Source organism: Lissotriton helveticus, chromosome 9 (assembly GCF_964261635.1).
Source record: "Lissotriton helveticus chromosome 9, aLisHel1.1, whole genome shotgun sequence".
In the NCBI taxonomy this organism is placed as follows: domain Eukaryota; kingdom Metazoa; phylum Chordata; class Amphibia; order Caudata; family Salamandridae; genus Lissotriton; species Lissotriton helveticus.
The window spans coordinates 8356946-8374820 of record NC_136070.1 but is presented as its reverse complement, the minus strand read 5'-3'; the positions used below and the strand labels follow the sequence as shown (position 1 = coordinate 8374820).

General features: G+C 48.4%; 1 protein-coding gene across 4 annotated transcripts in view; it reads left to right on the top strand.

The window, feature by feature from the left end:
* The window catches only part of LOC144782593 (phospholipase A2 inhibitor and Ly6/PLAUR domain-containing protein-like), a 519999-nt gene that overhangs the window by 380188 nt on the left and 121936 nt on the right, over positions 1 to 17875 (top strand). Inside the window, exon 1 of one of the 4 annotated variants that reach the window (XR_013601163.1) lies at positions 15264 to 15383. The exons of the other annotated variants lie outside the window; for them this stretch is intronic. The gene's annotated coding sequence lies outside the window, so the exon portion shown is untranslated. Of the gene's footprint in view, positions 1 to 15263; positions 15384 to 17875 lie in introns of those variants that run through there. 4 annotated transcript variants of the gene reach the window in all.

Genomic DNA, 17875 nt, shown 5'->3' with positions numbered 1-17875 from the left:
AATTATAAACCTCTTCCTAGGACTTTAATAAAATGTACAAAATAAGACAATGTGCATTGTTAATTGGCTTGATGAATCATCACATGGGCATAGCACCAAGTTTCTAGTCCAATCATTAGTAACTGGGAAGCTAATGAGTCTGTGAAAAATCCCCAGACGAAAATGGGTCAAAAGAATTCGATCAAAGCTACCCAGAACTTGGACTAAGTATGGTTGGATGCCAGAACATGTTAGAATCAGCTGATTGTCCATAACAGTTGTTTTTACACTCTCTTTAGACCATCTCTGATTTTGTAAATGGACCAGAAAATCTGCTTTCAATACCTTTCTTGAAATAGGAGCCATGCTCTCCGGCCTCTTGTGAGAAAGTGCCATCTTTCTTGCCTTGGTATACCCCCACTTTTTTCTGATTGCTGATGTGCTTTGACTGAGTGTGCCCTGGGCTCCTGCCAACCAGGTACCCAGGGCCTGTGTTCCTTCCCTAAAACTGTGTTGAAACTAAAACCCAATTGGCATCTCTGGTCACCTGTCAGCCCCTAGTAAATGGTACCTGTTAGACCTGGCACCATTGGCGTGGGTCTCCCTTCCATTTTTGCTCTTGCCTCGTGTGTTTTTGCTGGTGTTAGATGCTTTGGGCGATGTGCCACTGCTATCCAGTGCCACAGTGCAAGTGCTCCCTATTGTAAAGTGATTTCTTAATCAGTGGTTCCATGTTTCGCTATTTGATTTACTTGTCAGACCCTAGTCTAGTGCACTGAGTGTGCCAGGGCGTGTAAATCCAAATGCTGCTAGTGGGCTTGCAGCACTGGTTGTGCCACCCACAGAAGCAGCCATGTAAAATGTGTCTAAGGTCTGCCATTGTAGAGCCTGCGTGCAGTCTGGTACTGTCATGCTGACTGGGCAAGTGCACCCACTTCCCAGTCCCTAAACCTTCCCTTTTCTTCATATCAGTTACCCCTATGGTAGGCCCCAGGGCCCCAGGGCAGAAGGTAGGAAAATGCTGATGTGTGTGACATGTCCTAATAGTGAATTACAGCCATTTTCGTTTTTCACTATTGCAAGGCTACCTGTTCTCCAGAGGCCAGAATGGGCTGTTAGAATTATTACATTTTATAATCCTAACTGTCTCAGAGAAAATGGTAGAAATTCGAGTTTAGTATGCCTGAACTCAAAATAATAGAATGCATCTTTTAGTAAATATGCATATCAAGGAATACCCTACTATACTTGAAGTCTTCTATGCTCAGGAAAGCTGACGCATCTTCTGGTGGACTAACGATGAGTTTGCGTCTGACTGTTCTGGATTATAACTATTTACAATTATACAGTCTTTACATTAGCCACTTTCAACATCCTAAATTCTGTGGCAAAATTCCGGAAATAAGCAACCCTGGAAAAGGTTCCAGAGTCTCAAGTATTCAAAGCAACTGGATACAGGAAATAGCGGTTTCTTGGAATGAAAGTCTTACCGCTAGCCAGAAGTTTTCAGCACCACAGAAATAGAGACTCATCCTACCAGTAGCTCGATAGGGAAGGAGACTTCGAGGCTGCACCGGAACTCTGAAAAGGTTAGTAAAGGTTATTTTAATATTCTGTGTTTGCAAATACCACTTTTATAAAGTGGGTATTTGCTTGTCTAACTATTCAAACCTGCCTCTGCTAGGTTGTGTATTCCTATGTCTGGTTTTGTGAGTGACAGGGCTGGGGAATTCCAGGAGATAGGCTGAGTCACCCGGTGGTGAATAGAGAGATCTGCATCTAGATGGGAGGGAGGAGTTGCACCTGAACCTTGAATATGGCTGTGCCTGCCTTCCACAATGCTGGCTCCACCCCCTGGGGAGCGGCTGATGTCTGTCAGGTCCCCATCGGTAGCAGTTAGCTCAGTTCCAAAACTTACATTTAAGTTCTGTGCTGGTTTTGCGCATTCGCTCTCTGCTTGTAATTGGAGACAGAGAGTAGCGCAGTTTAGATGCAAGTAAGGGTTTCTGTGACACTTCCTGGTTGTTCCACTGCTTGGAAACCTTGGCGTTCTAGCCTTTGGTTTCTGTCGGCCATTTCGTGCGCTCGCGTATTTCGTGCGGCGCACTTCAACTGTTATTTCCCTGGCGGTTGGACGCGTCTGATAGTGCGTCTCTCAGTAACCGCTGCAGCCCTATCTGTTTTCCCCGTTCAGAGTTAGTATTCCTGCTGGAATATTCTCCGTGACCAAACCCCGTATTCTGGCTCTTTTGCCGACTTCCAGTAGTCCCGTCAGTGTGAGCATCTCTTCAGTTCAAATTTGGTTCAGAGTTCCGGTGCAGCCTCGAAGTCTCCTTCCCTATCGAGCTACTGGTAGGATGAGTCTCTATTTCTGTGGTGCTGAAAACTTCTGGCTAGCGGTAAGACTTTCATTCCAAGAAACCGCTATTTCCTGTATCCAGTTGCTTTGAATACTTGAGACTCTGGAACCTTTTCCAGGGTTGCTTATTTCCGGAATTTTGCCACAGAATTTAGGATGTTGAAAGTGGCTAATGTAAAGACTGTATAATTGTAAATAGTTATAATCCAGAACAGTCAGACGCAAACTCATCGTTAGTCCAGCAGAAGATGCGTCAGCTTTCCTGAGCATAGAAGACTTCAAGTATAGTAGGGTATTCCTTGATATGCATATTAATGATACAATATTATACCACCTTTAAAATCGTCAGCTGGTTGGAGTATCTTCTTATCTGAGTAGAAGTCGCTACATTCCTGATTCAGCATCCATCTTAAAAATCTCCAATTGAAAACTAAAGAAAAGAATAAAACACTTACAGAGAGGGGCTAAAGTCCACACTTAAAAAGGTATATTTGGAAGAGGTGATTTGAGTTGAGAAACCTGAGTAGTATTTTGGGAACTGTAGTAATGTTGTGTTTACTGTTGCAGGTTACGAGCTACCAGTAGAAGAGTAGTAGAAGAAACCTGTGTGGGCAGTCTCTCTCTTTTTATCCACTTCCCCTTTCCCTTACATTCCTGGGCTTAGAGTTCTCTGAGTCTAGGGGTGTGGGGGAGTTGGGAAATTCTCATCTAGAGAGTTCCTTCAAGCCATTCGCTCCCACGGATTCAAAGGAATCAAGGTACGCTTCTTGACAATGTCTCTGCCCTGCACACTGAATGAAGAGAAGGAGTCCTGTCAACAAAGTGCTCCAGGACTGTACTTGCCTTCCACAATTCTGGCACCACCTCCTGTGGGGCGTCTGATGTGCCTGCCCTGCACTGTGAAAGGAAAGGAGAAGTCTGGTAAACAGAGTGCTTCAGAACTGGTTTGGACTGGGCAAAGGCCCCTCTCCCCTCAGAGAACAAAGGATTTTGTGGTATAAATATTGAGTCCCTGATCCCAAGAAATTAGGTCACTTTGGACTACAAGAAGAAACCTTTGCTGAGGAGAGGAACCTGAAGAAACTGAGGAGAGACTATTCCCAAGCTGTAGTGCTGCTTGGGAAATTGGCCTGAGGTGGTAGCCTTACTGCCAAAGGAAGGAGAAAGGAACTTTATGTACTTTGCTTTCAACTTGTGAAGGATCTCCAAGGGATTGGAAAAGAGCTTGCCTCCTGCTGAAGTCTCAGGGACAACAGACTTCACCCCCCAGCTCCCAAGAGTTCTTGTGGATGTGCCTGCTGCTGTTTTGGGCCTTCTGAGGAATTGTGTGTCGCAAGGAGCTGGAAGAGGCGACTCAACGAGAAGAAGCGTGTCGCCGTCGATGTGCCTGCCGTCACAACTCCGAAGGAGGTTGTCTCCGCTGGAACTGTCGCACTGCACCGCATTGGAGAGAAGCGTGGCGCAAGGAAGAGAAAGCGTGTTGCCGTTGCAGCTGCTACCGTCGCAACTCCGAAGGAGGGTGTCGCCGCTGTAGTTGTCGCACTGCACGGCATCAGGAGAAGAATCTCGCAATGAGGTCGGAGAGTGTCGCCGTCGCTGTGCCTGCCGTCGCAACTCCGAAGGAGGGTGTCGCCGCTAGATCTGTCGCTTTGCACCGCATCGACCAAGAGCACCTCACATCCCCGAGAAGCGCGTCGCCGTCGGAGCTGCTGCCGTCGCATCTTGGATGTCGTCGCTATAGTTGCTGCATTGAGCGGAAGCTTCACGCATCGTGGGGAAGAGCGTCGCCGCTGGTGCTGTTGCCATCGCATCGTAAGAGTGTCGCCGCTGCAGTCCACTCATCGAACCGAGGACTTCTCGCATCCCTGAGAAGCGTGCCGTATCTGGAAGATATTCACGTCTTTATTTCTTTGTATCTGAACTTTGCTGCATTTCCATCGCTGCGACATTGCTTGTCGTGGAAGCGCAACGCAACTTAAGGTACATAAATGCAAAATGTCGCATCTAAGAACTGAACTGAACTAAGCTTAAATCTACCATCTTAATGTAATCATAGTGTGTATTTTTGTTGTTTATGATCTTGTGGTAACTCTATATAAAGTCTACTTATTTTTTATATAAAACCTGTGTGGCGTCCATTTGTATTGTTGTCACTGGGTTACTGTATATGGTCACAACTGCTTAACTTACAACGCCTCTGAAATAAGCCTTGATTGCTCGCGCCACGCAACCTAGAGGGTGATCAGGGGTTATTCTAGGAGTGTAATCCCCCTTATCCTGACTAAAGGAGAGGGTTCCTATTTGTCGCAAGTACCTAACTGTGCCAACTAGAGACCCCCAAATCTAACAGTACCCTGGGTACCCAGAGCATGGTGACCAGAGAAGACCCCTAAGGGCTGCAGCACTAATTGTGCCACCCTTAGGGACCCTGTACCCTGGCACCCACACACTGCCTCTGCAGGCTGAGTGCCTAAGTACAGAACTAAACAAAGAGTCGACATGGCACACATCCCAGTGTGCCCTGCCCACAAACCCACTGCCCTGGCATACATCAGTCACCCATCTAGCTGGGTGCCCTATGCCAGTGGTGTGGGCACAGGTGCAAGAGCCCTGTGCCCCTACAGTACCCAGGGCCATTCCTGGGCACTGTAAGTGCAGTGATGCCATTAAGAGTATATGGGGCTGGGAGGTCGACTTACAAACTCCACACCACCATAATGGCTACACTGAAGACTGACAAGTTTGGTATCAAACTTCTCAGCACATTAAATCCACACTGATGCCAATGTGGGATTTAATGAAAAATGCACCACAGAGGGCATCTTAGAGTCCATGTCTGGACTGAGAGGCTGCCTAGGCTGCCACACAGCAGACATGTTGCTGGACCCCTGGGTGGAGAGCCCCCCGCTCTCCTGGGCCTGCAACAGTGCACATCCTGGGTGAGGTCTCCTCCCCCAGGATGGGCAGGGGGAAGCTTCAAAGGCCTGCCACCTCTGTGAGCTTACCCAGACCATTTGCTGTACCCAGCATCTGGCCCCCACCAGTCCTGACCCCCACTCTGGCGGGAAGACTGGCGGGAAAAACTACGTCAGGAAGGGGGTGTGCCAGCCTGTGCCAACCCCGCCCTTCAGGTGAGGGAGGCGAGGTGACGCACGACCCCGGGCTCCGGCTATCTTGAAGATGGGGAGCCCTGCCCAATCACAGCTAGGCTCCTGCCCCCCTCCCACAGGAGAGGAGCAAGCTAGGGGATGTACCCACCCCAGGACAGTGACCTATTGGTCCCGGCCCTTGCCTTACATGTAATGCCCCTAATTTTAATATTTAGGGGCTCCCTGAACCTTCCTTCCTCAGATCCCGGTAAGAAAAGAAGAAAGAAGATCAAGAAGAAGAAGACCCGCCATGCAGTTGCTAACAACAGGATGACAACAACTGACTTGGCCCCAGCCCTACCGGCCTGTAGATCCTGGAACCTGCTCCCGCCTAAACCCCAGCGACTCCAGCGGACAGCAGCCTAGGGACACCCGGAGGACCTGCCTGCCTTGACCCTCTTGAAGATTGGGACTCCCATCAGCAGTGGCTCTGCTGCAACAACCCACCTGGTGCCAGCCAGGAAGCTCCGGACCAGCCCACTCTGCACCCGCTGAGCCCGGCCCGTGCCCAAGTGATCCAAGACCATGAGAACGTCCCCCGGCAACTTGGACCCGAAGTCCAGTGCCCAAAGACCCTCCTCGACGAACCAGATGACGCCTGCAGACTCAGAACCAGGGGCCCCCCCAACCGCGACCAGCTGAGGGTAAGCTTTTTTGACACCCAAAGACACCCCTGCACCCGGCGCCCTGCAACTCCCTGCGCCTTCCCTGGGGGTACCTACCTGTGCTCCAAGATCCCAACTTACCTCTTGAAGTGGTGGTCGCCCCTGAAGAGTCTCCGTCCCCGAGCCTGCAGCCTTTGTTCATCTTTTACCTTTCCCATTGAATAACATTGAGCCCCCGACGGCTCAAAAGCACCCCGCACCCAGCCGCCCGAGTGCCGCTGGCCTTGCCACCTTTGTCCTATCCTACTTCCCCCTTTGCCCTGAGAAAGTGACCAGGAGCCCAGCTCCCACAGCCACGTGGCCTGCTAGCTAGCAGCCACCAACCGGAGGCCCCCTGCCCCTCATTGGATAACATTGGGCCTAACTATGGGGCTCATTAGGATGGCGGTTTTTCCGCATCCTCTGGGCCGGCGGAATCCACCGCCGGCCCGGAGGATGCGGAAAAACCGCAGCGGACCCACCAAAGACCCACCGCCACATTAGGATGGCTGGTGGGTCCTGGTTTCCGTCCGCAGCTTTTCCGCCGCGGTTGGCTTACAACCGCGGCGGAAAAGCTGTAATATGGTGACGGTGTCTCTCAGACACCTTCCACCATATTAGGATGCACAGAAAGAAATGCTTTTACGCGGCGGATATTCCGCCGTGTAAAAGCATACGGAGCTTCACTGCGGGGGCCCGTTGCGGGCCCCCTGGGTGAAGGGGGGGTGGGGGGTGCACATGGGGGGGACCTATGGTACCCCCCTGCATATGTATGCAGCAAGCGGCAGGCACCGCGCGGTGCCTGCTGCTTGCTGCATACATATGCAATGTATGCTTTTTTAACATTGCGGCGGGTGCAGCTTGAAGCTGCACCCGCCGCAATGTTAAATATCCAGGATGTGACCGCCAGGGTGGCGGTCACATCCTAATTTGCACGGAGGGACCGCCGCAGCCCATGCGGACGGTCCCTCCTACTCTAGGGTGGCGGACGGACGCAAGTCCGTCCGCCATCCTAATGAGCCCCTAAGTCTGCACCTGGCCGCCCTGTGCCGCTGAGGGTGAACCAACTGTACCTACCTGACCCTGGGGGAACTCTGAGTTTATGCCCAGAACCTTAACTTCACCAGCCGAGTACTCACCTGGAAACCCGTAACTCACTTACCTGCCATTGGATAACATTGACTGGTTTGACTCGAAAAATCTTCTGTCTACTTTTGAAAAATTAAAATATTCATATAAAAACCAACCGAATTCTGAAGTACTACCCTGTGATCAGGTGAGAAGCCAGTACTGTACCTTGTAGCCCAGTACTGAACCGCAAAAGCAATCCTTATCGGTGTGGGGGTCGGGTCGGGGCGACAGGGGGAGGAGTCACCGAGTCAGAAGCTTTGAGTAATGATTTCAAAGATGGCTTTATTTTTATATATGCTTTTCTTCTTCTGCTCGTTAGTCTTTCTCGGGCAAACACAGCTGGGTCCGTTTTGGTGTTCCGTGGGGACTCCAGATTGTATCCGGTAGGGCGAGCTGGAAAGGCACTTCGTCAGGAACCGGCACCCCAAAGGAAGAAACAAAGAAGGGGGTTAGGGGGGCGTCCGGTTTGAATACTATAAGGGCCGGGAGTGAGGGACACCAAGTGCACAGTGAGAGAGCTATATACAGCTTTGTGGGACGTGTTTCAGTGCTCGTGGCGAGGAAAGGTCGTAGACTGTACAGATGATTCTAAGTATATATAGCTGGGATATTAATCGGTAGGTTGGTGGCACCTTCCCACCCAACCCGCTACTGTGCCCCGTACCTTGTTAAGCCATGCTCCTCCCGCGGGAGCATGGCGGGGCGAATCGCAGAACTGTTGGCCTCCTGGCTTGTCGCGGACGTCTCTGGTCTGCTGTTCACGGTCCTCCTCGTCTTCTTCCTCCCTAGTCTTCGGGTACTCTTCACTCCTCAGCTCACCGTCTCCATCCTCCACCTCCGGGAAAACGCCGTCCGACGACTTCCTGGTTCCTCCCTCTTTTTGGGCACCTCTCGCGAGGACGTCCATAAGGGGAGGAGTCTCGTCATTTTGGAAGCCCCAATTAAAGGAGCCAGGGTTCTTTTCTTTAGCTGCTTCCCATCCTTCCTGTTCATATGGCCAGTCTTCGAGTACATAAGGGGCGGACTGCTGCTGAGAGGGGATAGAAGCAGGTGAAAGGGGAACAGCCGACCACCAATCGTTACCATAGTCCTGTCCATCGGAAGGGCAGTCCACCCCGTTACATCGGGCTTACTAGTAACCTGTATTTTCTCCATAGGAATCCATTGTCTGCTTTTCTATGAAATTTCTTCTAAGTGTCTACTATTGAAAACTAGAAATGCTCTTTAAAAATCATACAAAATACTGAAACGTAATTACTTACCTGTTTTAAGTTGAGACCCCAGTGCTGGACCTAAGAGCCCAGTACTGGATTACAAAAGTAACGAGATCGTACTTTACCTGCAACCTCAATTTTCTCCCATTGGATAACATTGCCAGATTTATGTTGAAAAGTTTCTAAGTGTGTACTTTTAAAATAGCTTTATATTCCTGAAAAATAACTGCAATAACTAAAACGTTTCTACTAAATTGTTTTCCGCTTAGACCCCAGGACTGAACCTAGGATCCAGTCCTGGAACTACCAAAGTAATCTACAAAGTAATCAACTGTGTTTAGATAGAAAAACCCATTGATGTCAATGCTACATTGTGTGTAGAATTGTGTTGCCTACTGCAAGCCCTGAACCTATTGTGTTTACGAAGTTTATTGCCTTTCTGCAAAGTACTCATCTGAGACCTCTCATATTGAGAACAGTATATTTTGATACCTGTTGGTTCTAAAAATAAAACAACTATATCTTTGGATATACAAACAATTGGCCTGGAGTTCAGTCCTTGAGTGTGTGAAACCTTTTGCTGACTGAGTGTGTACAAAAATGCTTTACACTGTCCTCTGGTACTGCCTTACTGCTCGACCAAGCTACCACTTTAGAGAGTAAGGTCACACCTGGCTTTAACCTCTGTTATACCTCTGGGGTTTGTGGACTCTATACACACTGTACCTTATTCTGGTCCAGTATATATAGAGCCACTTTCTCACATTGGTGGATCAGCGGTGGGATACAAACTTGCATTTGTTGGACTACTTGGTTGCCATTTGATCACACAACAGAACTCATAAATTGCCTTTAGAATTCCGAAATTGTTTTTTTCCAAAATAACAAAAAGTCTGGTAGGGCCTTACTTAAGTCCCATTAGAATTTTTGAAAAATAAAAGTCACTATAGTTAGGGTAGAGGGTTAGAACTGTCAGGTTAGAATGTCTCAAAGAAACCCAACTATTAGTGAGGACAATGTTTCACAGGACCTGGTGGAGGAGCTCGACCTAACACCTTACTTACACTTAAACTTCAGAGAAGTAAGGTCCTTATGCAAATTTAAAAATATACCAGTGGGCCTGCATCCAACCAAAGTAGGGCTCTTGGCTGAGTATGCTAAAGGCCACCCTTCTGAACAGTGTGATGACCAGTCAGCGGAAGAAGAGGTGCTGGAGGAGGAGGAGGATACTTCCCCCCGCCCATTATCTCTAGGGAGAGTAGGGGCCCTGTACCCTTAACTCCAAGAATCACACTCTCGGACCCTATGACCTACACAGGTGGGCCAGGGCCCAGGGAAAACATTGGGACCAGTCCCAGTGAAGAGGACAGCTTGTTAGCCAAGTTGGCCAAGAGATTAGATCTAGAGTCCAGACTCCTGGCTCTAGAAAAAGAAAGGAAAAAGATGGGCTTAGCCCCCATCTCTCGTGGCAGCAATACCAATAATAAAGATAAAGAGCAATCTTATGATCCTAAAATCCCCAAAGGCATTGTCTCTAAATTCGAGGAAGGTGATGACATCACCAAGTGGTTCACAGCCTTTGAGAGGGCTTGTGATATCAGAAGACTAAATAAACCTCTCTGGGGGGCACTCCTGTGGGAACTGTTCTCTGGTAACTGCAGAGACAGGCTTTTGACCCTCACTGGGCCAGATGCAGGGCCCTATGACCTCATGAAGAAGACTCTGATTGAGGGATTTGGACTCACTACTGAGGAGTACAGAATTAGGTTCAGGGGGGCTCACAAAACCCGGACCCAATCCTGGATTGATTTTGTAAACTACTCAATAAAGACACTGGATGGTTGGTTAACTGGACACAATGTGCATGATTTTACTGGACTGTATAATTTGTTTATGAAGGAACACATTTTGAGTAATTGCACAAATGAAAAGTTGCATCAGCATTTGGTAGACCTAGGTCTAATTTCTCCCCAAGAATTGGGAAAGAAGGCAGACCATTGGGTCAAGACTAGGGTAACAAGGACAGCCACTGGGGGTTACCAAAAGAAGGTGGTTACAAAACCTCCCCAGGGGAAAGGTGGTGAGAACCCCCAAGATAAAAAGTCTGAGTCTTCCAAAGGGACCCAAAAACCTGTACAGGTGGGTGAGTCCCAAACTACTCCCTATGTGCCTCAGCCCTATAGGGGAAGAAACGTTGATCCTAATTGTCCTAATTGGCCTATTGTAACAACTGTAAGAAGTTGGGACATTTAACTGTAGGCAAAAACTGCCCCTACAATAATATTTGGGAATATACTCAAGCTAGTCTAGTCTCCTTGGGGGAAATGGAGCTTGCCACTGTAGCTGGTTGGCCACCCAACTATAAAACATATTTGCAATACCCCTCCATTAATGGAACTAGAGTAGAAGCCCTGAGGGGTACAGGTGCCAGTATCACTATGGTGAAGGAAATGCTGGTTTCCCCAGAGCAATACTTGATTGGGAAAACGTATCCAGTCACCAATGCTGACAGCATTACCACCCAACACCCTATGGCTATGGTGACATTAGGTTGGGGGGAGGTTACTGGCCTGAAACTGGTAGAGGTCTCTCCACAATTGCCAGCTGATTGTCTGCTTGGAAATGACCTGGAAACCTCAGCCTGGGCTGAGGTTGAGCATGTAACCCATGCAGCCATGTTGGGTATCCCTAGACTGGTGTGTGCAAACCAGAGCACAGAGCAAAAAGAAGGGTGAACAAGTAGGTTTGGAGCCTGAAAGTATGGCCCAACCAACCAAGAAGACTGGGGAACCGGCTTCTACACAGCAAGCCTCTCAGGACCCCTCTCCAAAGGGAGAGGACTTGGAAACCCTAGAGGGAACTGAGCCCATGGAGCTTGAGCCTTACCAGGTTGGACTCCTGGGCCCAGGGGGACCCGCTAGGGAAGAGCTGTGCCATGGTCAGCTAGACTGCCTCACTCTTGGGAGCCTGAGGCAGCAAGCTGTTTCAGAAGCACATGGAGATGTCAGTGGTACCCACAGAGCTTATTGGGAAGAGGGATTACTGTATGCTGAGGCAAGAAACCCCAATCCTGGAGCTACCAGGAGGGTGGTAGTGCCACAGAGGTACAGGGAGTTCCTCCTAACTTTAGCTCATAACATCCCCCTAGATGGACATCTGGGGCAGACCAAAACTTGGGAAAGGCTAGTTAGCCGCTTCTACTGGCCCCAGATGAACCAAAAGGTGAAGGAGTTTGTGAGCTCATGTGTTACCTGTTAGGCCAGTGGCAAGACAGGTGGCAAACCAAAGCTCCCCCTGATACCACTGCCAGTGGTGGGGGTACCATTTGAAAGGGTAGGTGTGGACATTGTGGGTCCACTTGAGCCCCCTACAGCCTCAGGGAACAAATTCATTCTAGTAGTAGTGGATCATGCTACTAGGTACCCTGAAGCAATTCCCCTTAGGGTTACTACAGCTCCTGCAGTAGCCAAGCCCCTCCTGGGTGTCTTCACCGGGGTAGGGTTTCCTAAGGAGGTGGTTTCATACAGAGGTACCAACTACATGTCTGCTTAACTGAAACACATGTGGAAGGAATGTGGTGTGCAGTACAAGTTTACCAACCCATACCACCCACAAACCAATGGTCTTGTTGAAAGATTCAACAAGACATTGAAAGGTATGATCATGGGACTCCCTGAAAAACTCAAAAGGACATGGGATGTCCTGTTGCCATGCCTGCTTTTCGCTTACAGGTAAGTGCCTCAGAAAGGAGTGGAGTTTTCACCCTTTGAGCTTCTGTTTGGTCATCCTGTGTCTCCCAACCTTTGAAAGATGGTTGGAAGAGGCCTCTCCAAGAACCCAAACAAGACATTGTGGACTATGTGCTTGGCCTAAGGTCCATAATGGCTGAGTATATGAACAAATCATCCAAGAATCTTGAGGACAGCCAGGAGCTGCAGAAGCACTGGTGTGATCAAAAAGCTGCCATGGTTGACTTTCAACCTGGACAACAGGTGTGGGTGTTGGAGCCAGTGGCACCAAGGGCTCTCGGAGATAGATGGAGTGGCCCTTACCCTATCCTGGAGAAAAATAATGAGGTCACTTACTTAGTGGGCCTGGGCACCAGCAGGACACCCAAAAGGGTTATCCATGTGAACCACCTTAAACTCTGCCATGGCAGGGCTGACCTCACCATGCTGATGGTGACTGATGAGGAACAGGAAGCAGAGAGTGAACCTCTCCCTGATCTCCTCTCTTCCAGCCCAAAAGATGGGTCAGTTGATGGAGTAGTTTTTTCAGACACCCTCTCTCCCCAACCACAGACTGACTGCAAGCAAGTCTTGCAACAGTTTGCAAGTCTCTTTTCCTTGACCTCTGGTCTGACCAGCTGGTGTACCCATGATGTGGACACTGGTGACCGTAACCATGTCAAAAACAAAATCTATCAACAATCAGACCAAGTCAAGGAAAGCATCAAAGCTGAAGTCAGCAAGATGCAGGAGCTTGGGGACCAGAACCACTGGGCTAGCCAGGTGGTTCTGGTCCGCAAACCTCATCAACATGCTGGAAAGAGAGATGAGGTTCTGTGTGGACTATAGAGGACTCAACTCTCTCACCAAGACAGATACTCACCCCATTCCAAGGGCAGATGAGTTGATAGACAAACTAGGGGCAGCCAAATTCCTCAGTACCTTTGACTTACCTGCAGGGTACTGGCAGATTGGCATGGCCCCAGGAGCCATGGTGGGCACTATCAGTTCACTGTAATGCCTTTTGGGCTAAAGAATGCCCCTGCCACCTTCCAAAGGTTGGTGAACCAGGTTCTGACTGGATTGGAGTCCTTTAGTGCAGCTTATGCTGATGATATTGCTGTCTTTAGCTCCACCTGGCAGGATCACCTGATCCACCTTGGGAAGGTTCTACAAGCCCTGCAATCTGCAGGACTGACTATCAAGGCATCCAAAGGCCAGATAGGACAGGGCACTGTGGTGTACTTGGGCCACCTTGTTGGTGGAGGCCAAGGTTCAACCCTTACAGCCCAAGATCCAGAGTATCATGGAATGGGCAGCTCCAACCACCCAGACCCAAGTCGGGGCACTCCTTGGCTTGACTTAATACTACAGGAAGTTTGTGAAGGGATATGGGTCCATTGTGATTCCCCTCACAGAACTCACACGCAATAAAATGCCCAAGAAAGTAAACTGGACTGTTAGCTGCCAAAAGGCTTTTGACACCCTGAAAGAAGCAATGTGCTCAGCCAACAGATATCTTATTAATGCATTCTCGATCAGTTGTAGTGGCTGCAGGCCCGTGACCCCCCATATGCCTGCTCTGTACAAAGCTGTCAATAGACACTTTGACTTGTATATTTGTAGTAGTTCAGGGACTGGTCTGCAAAATAATTTTCTAGCAAGATTAGTCACAGCACCTGTGGCTCTTGAAAACATAATTTTCCTTGCCTGGACAGCAGCAGACCACGTCCCCGTATGGTCAAAGTTGATCCCCAAATAAGAGAATCTGCAATCAATTTTATTATTTTTGATAAAAAATGTTGCAACATTTGATGCTCTTCTTTCCACACTTCATCATATAGGTTTTACTAGTGCTCACACTCAAACCCCTAAGTTGCATAAAAGTAGCAAAGCTAGTTACTTTTCTTTGTAGCCCTAATTGAATATGTGCCAATAAAACCGCAACATCTGCGTAAAGTAAAACTGGAACTGGACAGTTAATAATCGGGTGATCCCGGCAATTATCTGCCTAATCGGAAATTTAGCTGGGCATTCACCATGTTCCCCGAACCGGACCCTTGCCCCTCTGTACAGTTCTCTCATAAAAAGTATAAGTGGGTGATCGACACACATGTCCCCCAGTATAATCCATAACATTTTGTGTCTCACACAGTCAAACGCAGCGCTAAGGTCTACGAATGCCAAAAAAAACCTTCCCTCCTTCGACTGTGTATATTTACTTATTATCATGCTTAGGTTTAATCCCTGCTCAATGGTCTACAGACCTGATCGAAACCCATACTGCATGTTTGAAAGGACACTACCATCGTCTACCCATATCTGCAGCTTTGTTATGTTGTTCCTGTTCCCTAAATATGTTCTGGATAACATACTGTGAAGAAGCACTCCAGATGCAGTTGATAGAGATTAATATCCATGCGTATCAGCGCACTTGTTTCTGTTAACACCTTCAGCGCGGCGCGAATTTTCGCGCTGTGCTGAAGGTTCTAATGAGCAAATGGGCTCATGATGGAACGGTTCCGTCATGAGCACAGGCCAACCGATGCTCATGACGGAACCGTTCCGTCATGAGCATCGAAGGAGTTAATAAATTGCCCCGTAGTTTAGCTGTGCGCGTCAGCGCATGAAAGGAATAAACAATAACAATGTAGATTAGCTGTGCGCATCAGCGCATAAAAGGGCAAAGTGAAACCAGATATAGGCTGTGCGCATCAACGCGCGTAAGCTTGTTGAGATGATTGCCTGTGCGCATCAACGCGCGTAAGCTTGTTGAGATGATTGGCTGTGCGCATCAACGCGCGTAAGCTTGTTGAGATGATTGGCTGTGCGCATCAACGCGCGTAAGCTTGTTGAGATGATTGGCTGTGCGCATCAACGCGTGTAAGCTTGTTGAGATGATTGGCTGTGCGCATCAACGCGCGTAAGCTTGTTGAGATGATTGGCTGTGCGCATCAACGCTCGTAAGCTTGTTGAGATGAGTAGCTGTGCGCGTCAGCGCACAAAGAATGAATCTAGACAAAGCCGGGTATCTAGGCAACAGCTAAACAAAACAGACGGACCAATCATAGTGAAGAAAGGTTGTGATGATCATCAACCAATGAGGAGCTAGCTGACTTGTGACGCAGGAATGCAGAATACAAAGACGAGATGGAGTCGAGGCGCGGGCAGCTTCAAAGGTGAGAGTCGCGCGTTACATTTGAAAGATGCGACCGTTGTTCAGGCTGAGGCTCGAGCGCTACATTTGAAAGATGCGACCGCTGTTCAGGCTGAGGCTCGAGCGCTACATTTGAAAGATGCGACCGCTGTTCAGGCTGAGGCTCGAGCGCTACATTTGAAAGATGCGACCGCTGTTAAGGCTGAGGCTCGAGCGCTACATTTGAAAGATGCAACCGTTGTTCAGGCTGAGGCTCGAGCGCTACATTTGAAAGATTCGACCGCTGTTCAGGCTGAGGCTCGAGCGCTACATTTGAAAGATGCGACCACTGTTAAGGCTGAGGCTCGAGTGCTATATTTGAAAGATGCGACCGCTGTTCATGCTGAGGCTCGAGTGCTATATTTGAAAGATGCGACCGCTGTTCATGCTGAGGCTCGAGCGCTACATTTGAAAGATATGACTGTTGTTCAGGCTGAGGCTCTAGCGTTACATTTGAAAGATGCGACCGTTGTTCAGGCTGAGGCTCGAGCGCTACATTTGAAAGATGCGACCGCTGTTCAGGCTGAGGCTCGAGCGCTACATTTGAAAGATGCGACCGCTGTTCAGGCTGAGGCTCGAGCGCTACATTTGAAAGATGCGACCGCTGTTAAGGCTGAGGCTCGAGCGCTACATTTGAAAGATGCAACCGTTGTTCAGGCTGAGGCTCGAGCGCTACATTTGAAAGATTCGACCGCTGTTCAGGCTGAGGCTCGAGCGCTACATTTGAAAGATGCGACCACTGTTAAGGCTGAGGCTCGAGTGCTATATTTGAAAGATGCGACCGCTGTTCATGCTGAGGCTCGAGTGCTATATTTGAAAGATGCGACCGCTGTTCATGCTGAGGCTCGAGCGCTACATTTGAAAGATATGACTGTTGTTCAGGCTGAGGCTCTAGCGTTACATTTGAAAGATGCGACCGTTGTTCAGGCTGAGGCTCGAGCGTTACATTTGAAAGATGCGACCGCTGTTCATGCTGAGGCTCGAGTGCTATATTTGAAAGATGCGACCGCTGTTCATGCTGAGGCTCGAGCGCTACATTTGAAAGATATGACTGTTGTTCAGGCTGAGGCTCGAGCGTTACATTTGAAAGATGCGACCGCTGTGAAGGCTGAGGCTCGAGCGCTAGGCTCGAGCGTTGCTTTCAAGGTAGAAAAGTACTTCACATGTAAAAGAGACACTTTAAATGAAACCTTCAGTGCAGGGAAGAAAACTGCTACAAAGGTCTACTTTAGAATAAACGTCTCAGTTCATAACGTGTTCTTCAGCTCCCATGCCTCAGCGTGAAAGCCTCGGTGAAATCTGTGGAAATGTCAAACAGGGCACAGAGACGGGGCAACGCCTTTGAGACACCGATGAAAACTCCTCAGAAGAGAGGCAGAAAACGACGAAGGCAGTCTCTCAAAGAGTCAATGCCTCGGTTTGATTGATAGAAGTCTTACATTCAGAAACAGGCCGCAGAGACGAGGCGAAATCTTTCAAAGCCTGAAAATAAATACTAAAGAAAACAGAACCTGAACTTGCAACTGGGTAGAAGCAACTCCGTGTTCGGACGCTGTGAAGTAGAAAATGAAGATACAAACTTGGGTTCCTTTTCAAATGAACGAAGATAGCTGAGTGATGATCTGAAGAAAGTTGAATGTTGATAACAGAGGGTTAACAGGATCCCGGGATCGTCGCCAATGTGAAGAAGCACTCCAGATGCAGAGATAGAGATTAATATCTTCTTTATTAAGTTACTAGTGATACAGCGTCCTACCCACAGGAAAGCCAACAGCAACTACTCAATGCTCGGCAACAGGGCTGCATTCACATCAAGGTTCTAGATGTCTCTATAGAACTAGGTTCTAGCACAAACTCTAATACATCAAAATAACTAAGCATTACTACACATACGCTATAGGTTTGGCGTAGGACTGAGTCTATAAGCCCCTATCGAGTATGCTAACCTTCTTCCTGTGTACCAGCTAGATCACAGGACCACTAGAAACATCTTGGTGACCAGAAGGGAGTAGTTTCTGGCAACCACATAACATGACCACACTGATCCCTCAGAATCGTGGAAACAATAAGATGAAGATTTGCTCAGTCAGTCGTGCATGCTTATGTTTCTAGAGTTACACAGACATAACAGACAGGCCTTTTTTTAACAAGTATTTATTGAACAGGTGTCTTTCTGGTGTAAGAGATATGACCTGTTACAATCGTAAGACAGTATGCGAGATATAAGATGCACAGTATTTCCAACATAAAGAAATAGCATTGCTCTGGCATTGTTCAATGAATACATTCGAATACATAAAACATATGGCTAAAAGTACGAGTAAAAGTACGAGTACTCGAGTAATGCTTTCCTACCTAATTGTACCCAAATGTACCTAACCCTGAGTGTAGGTGCGTGGTAAGGAGTAGGTGCTGTAAGCTATAGGATATTATGCTATAGTTTGTTATGCCAAGAGTCCCTCTAAGTTCTAGTCA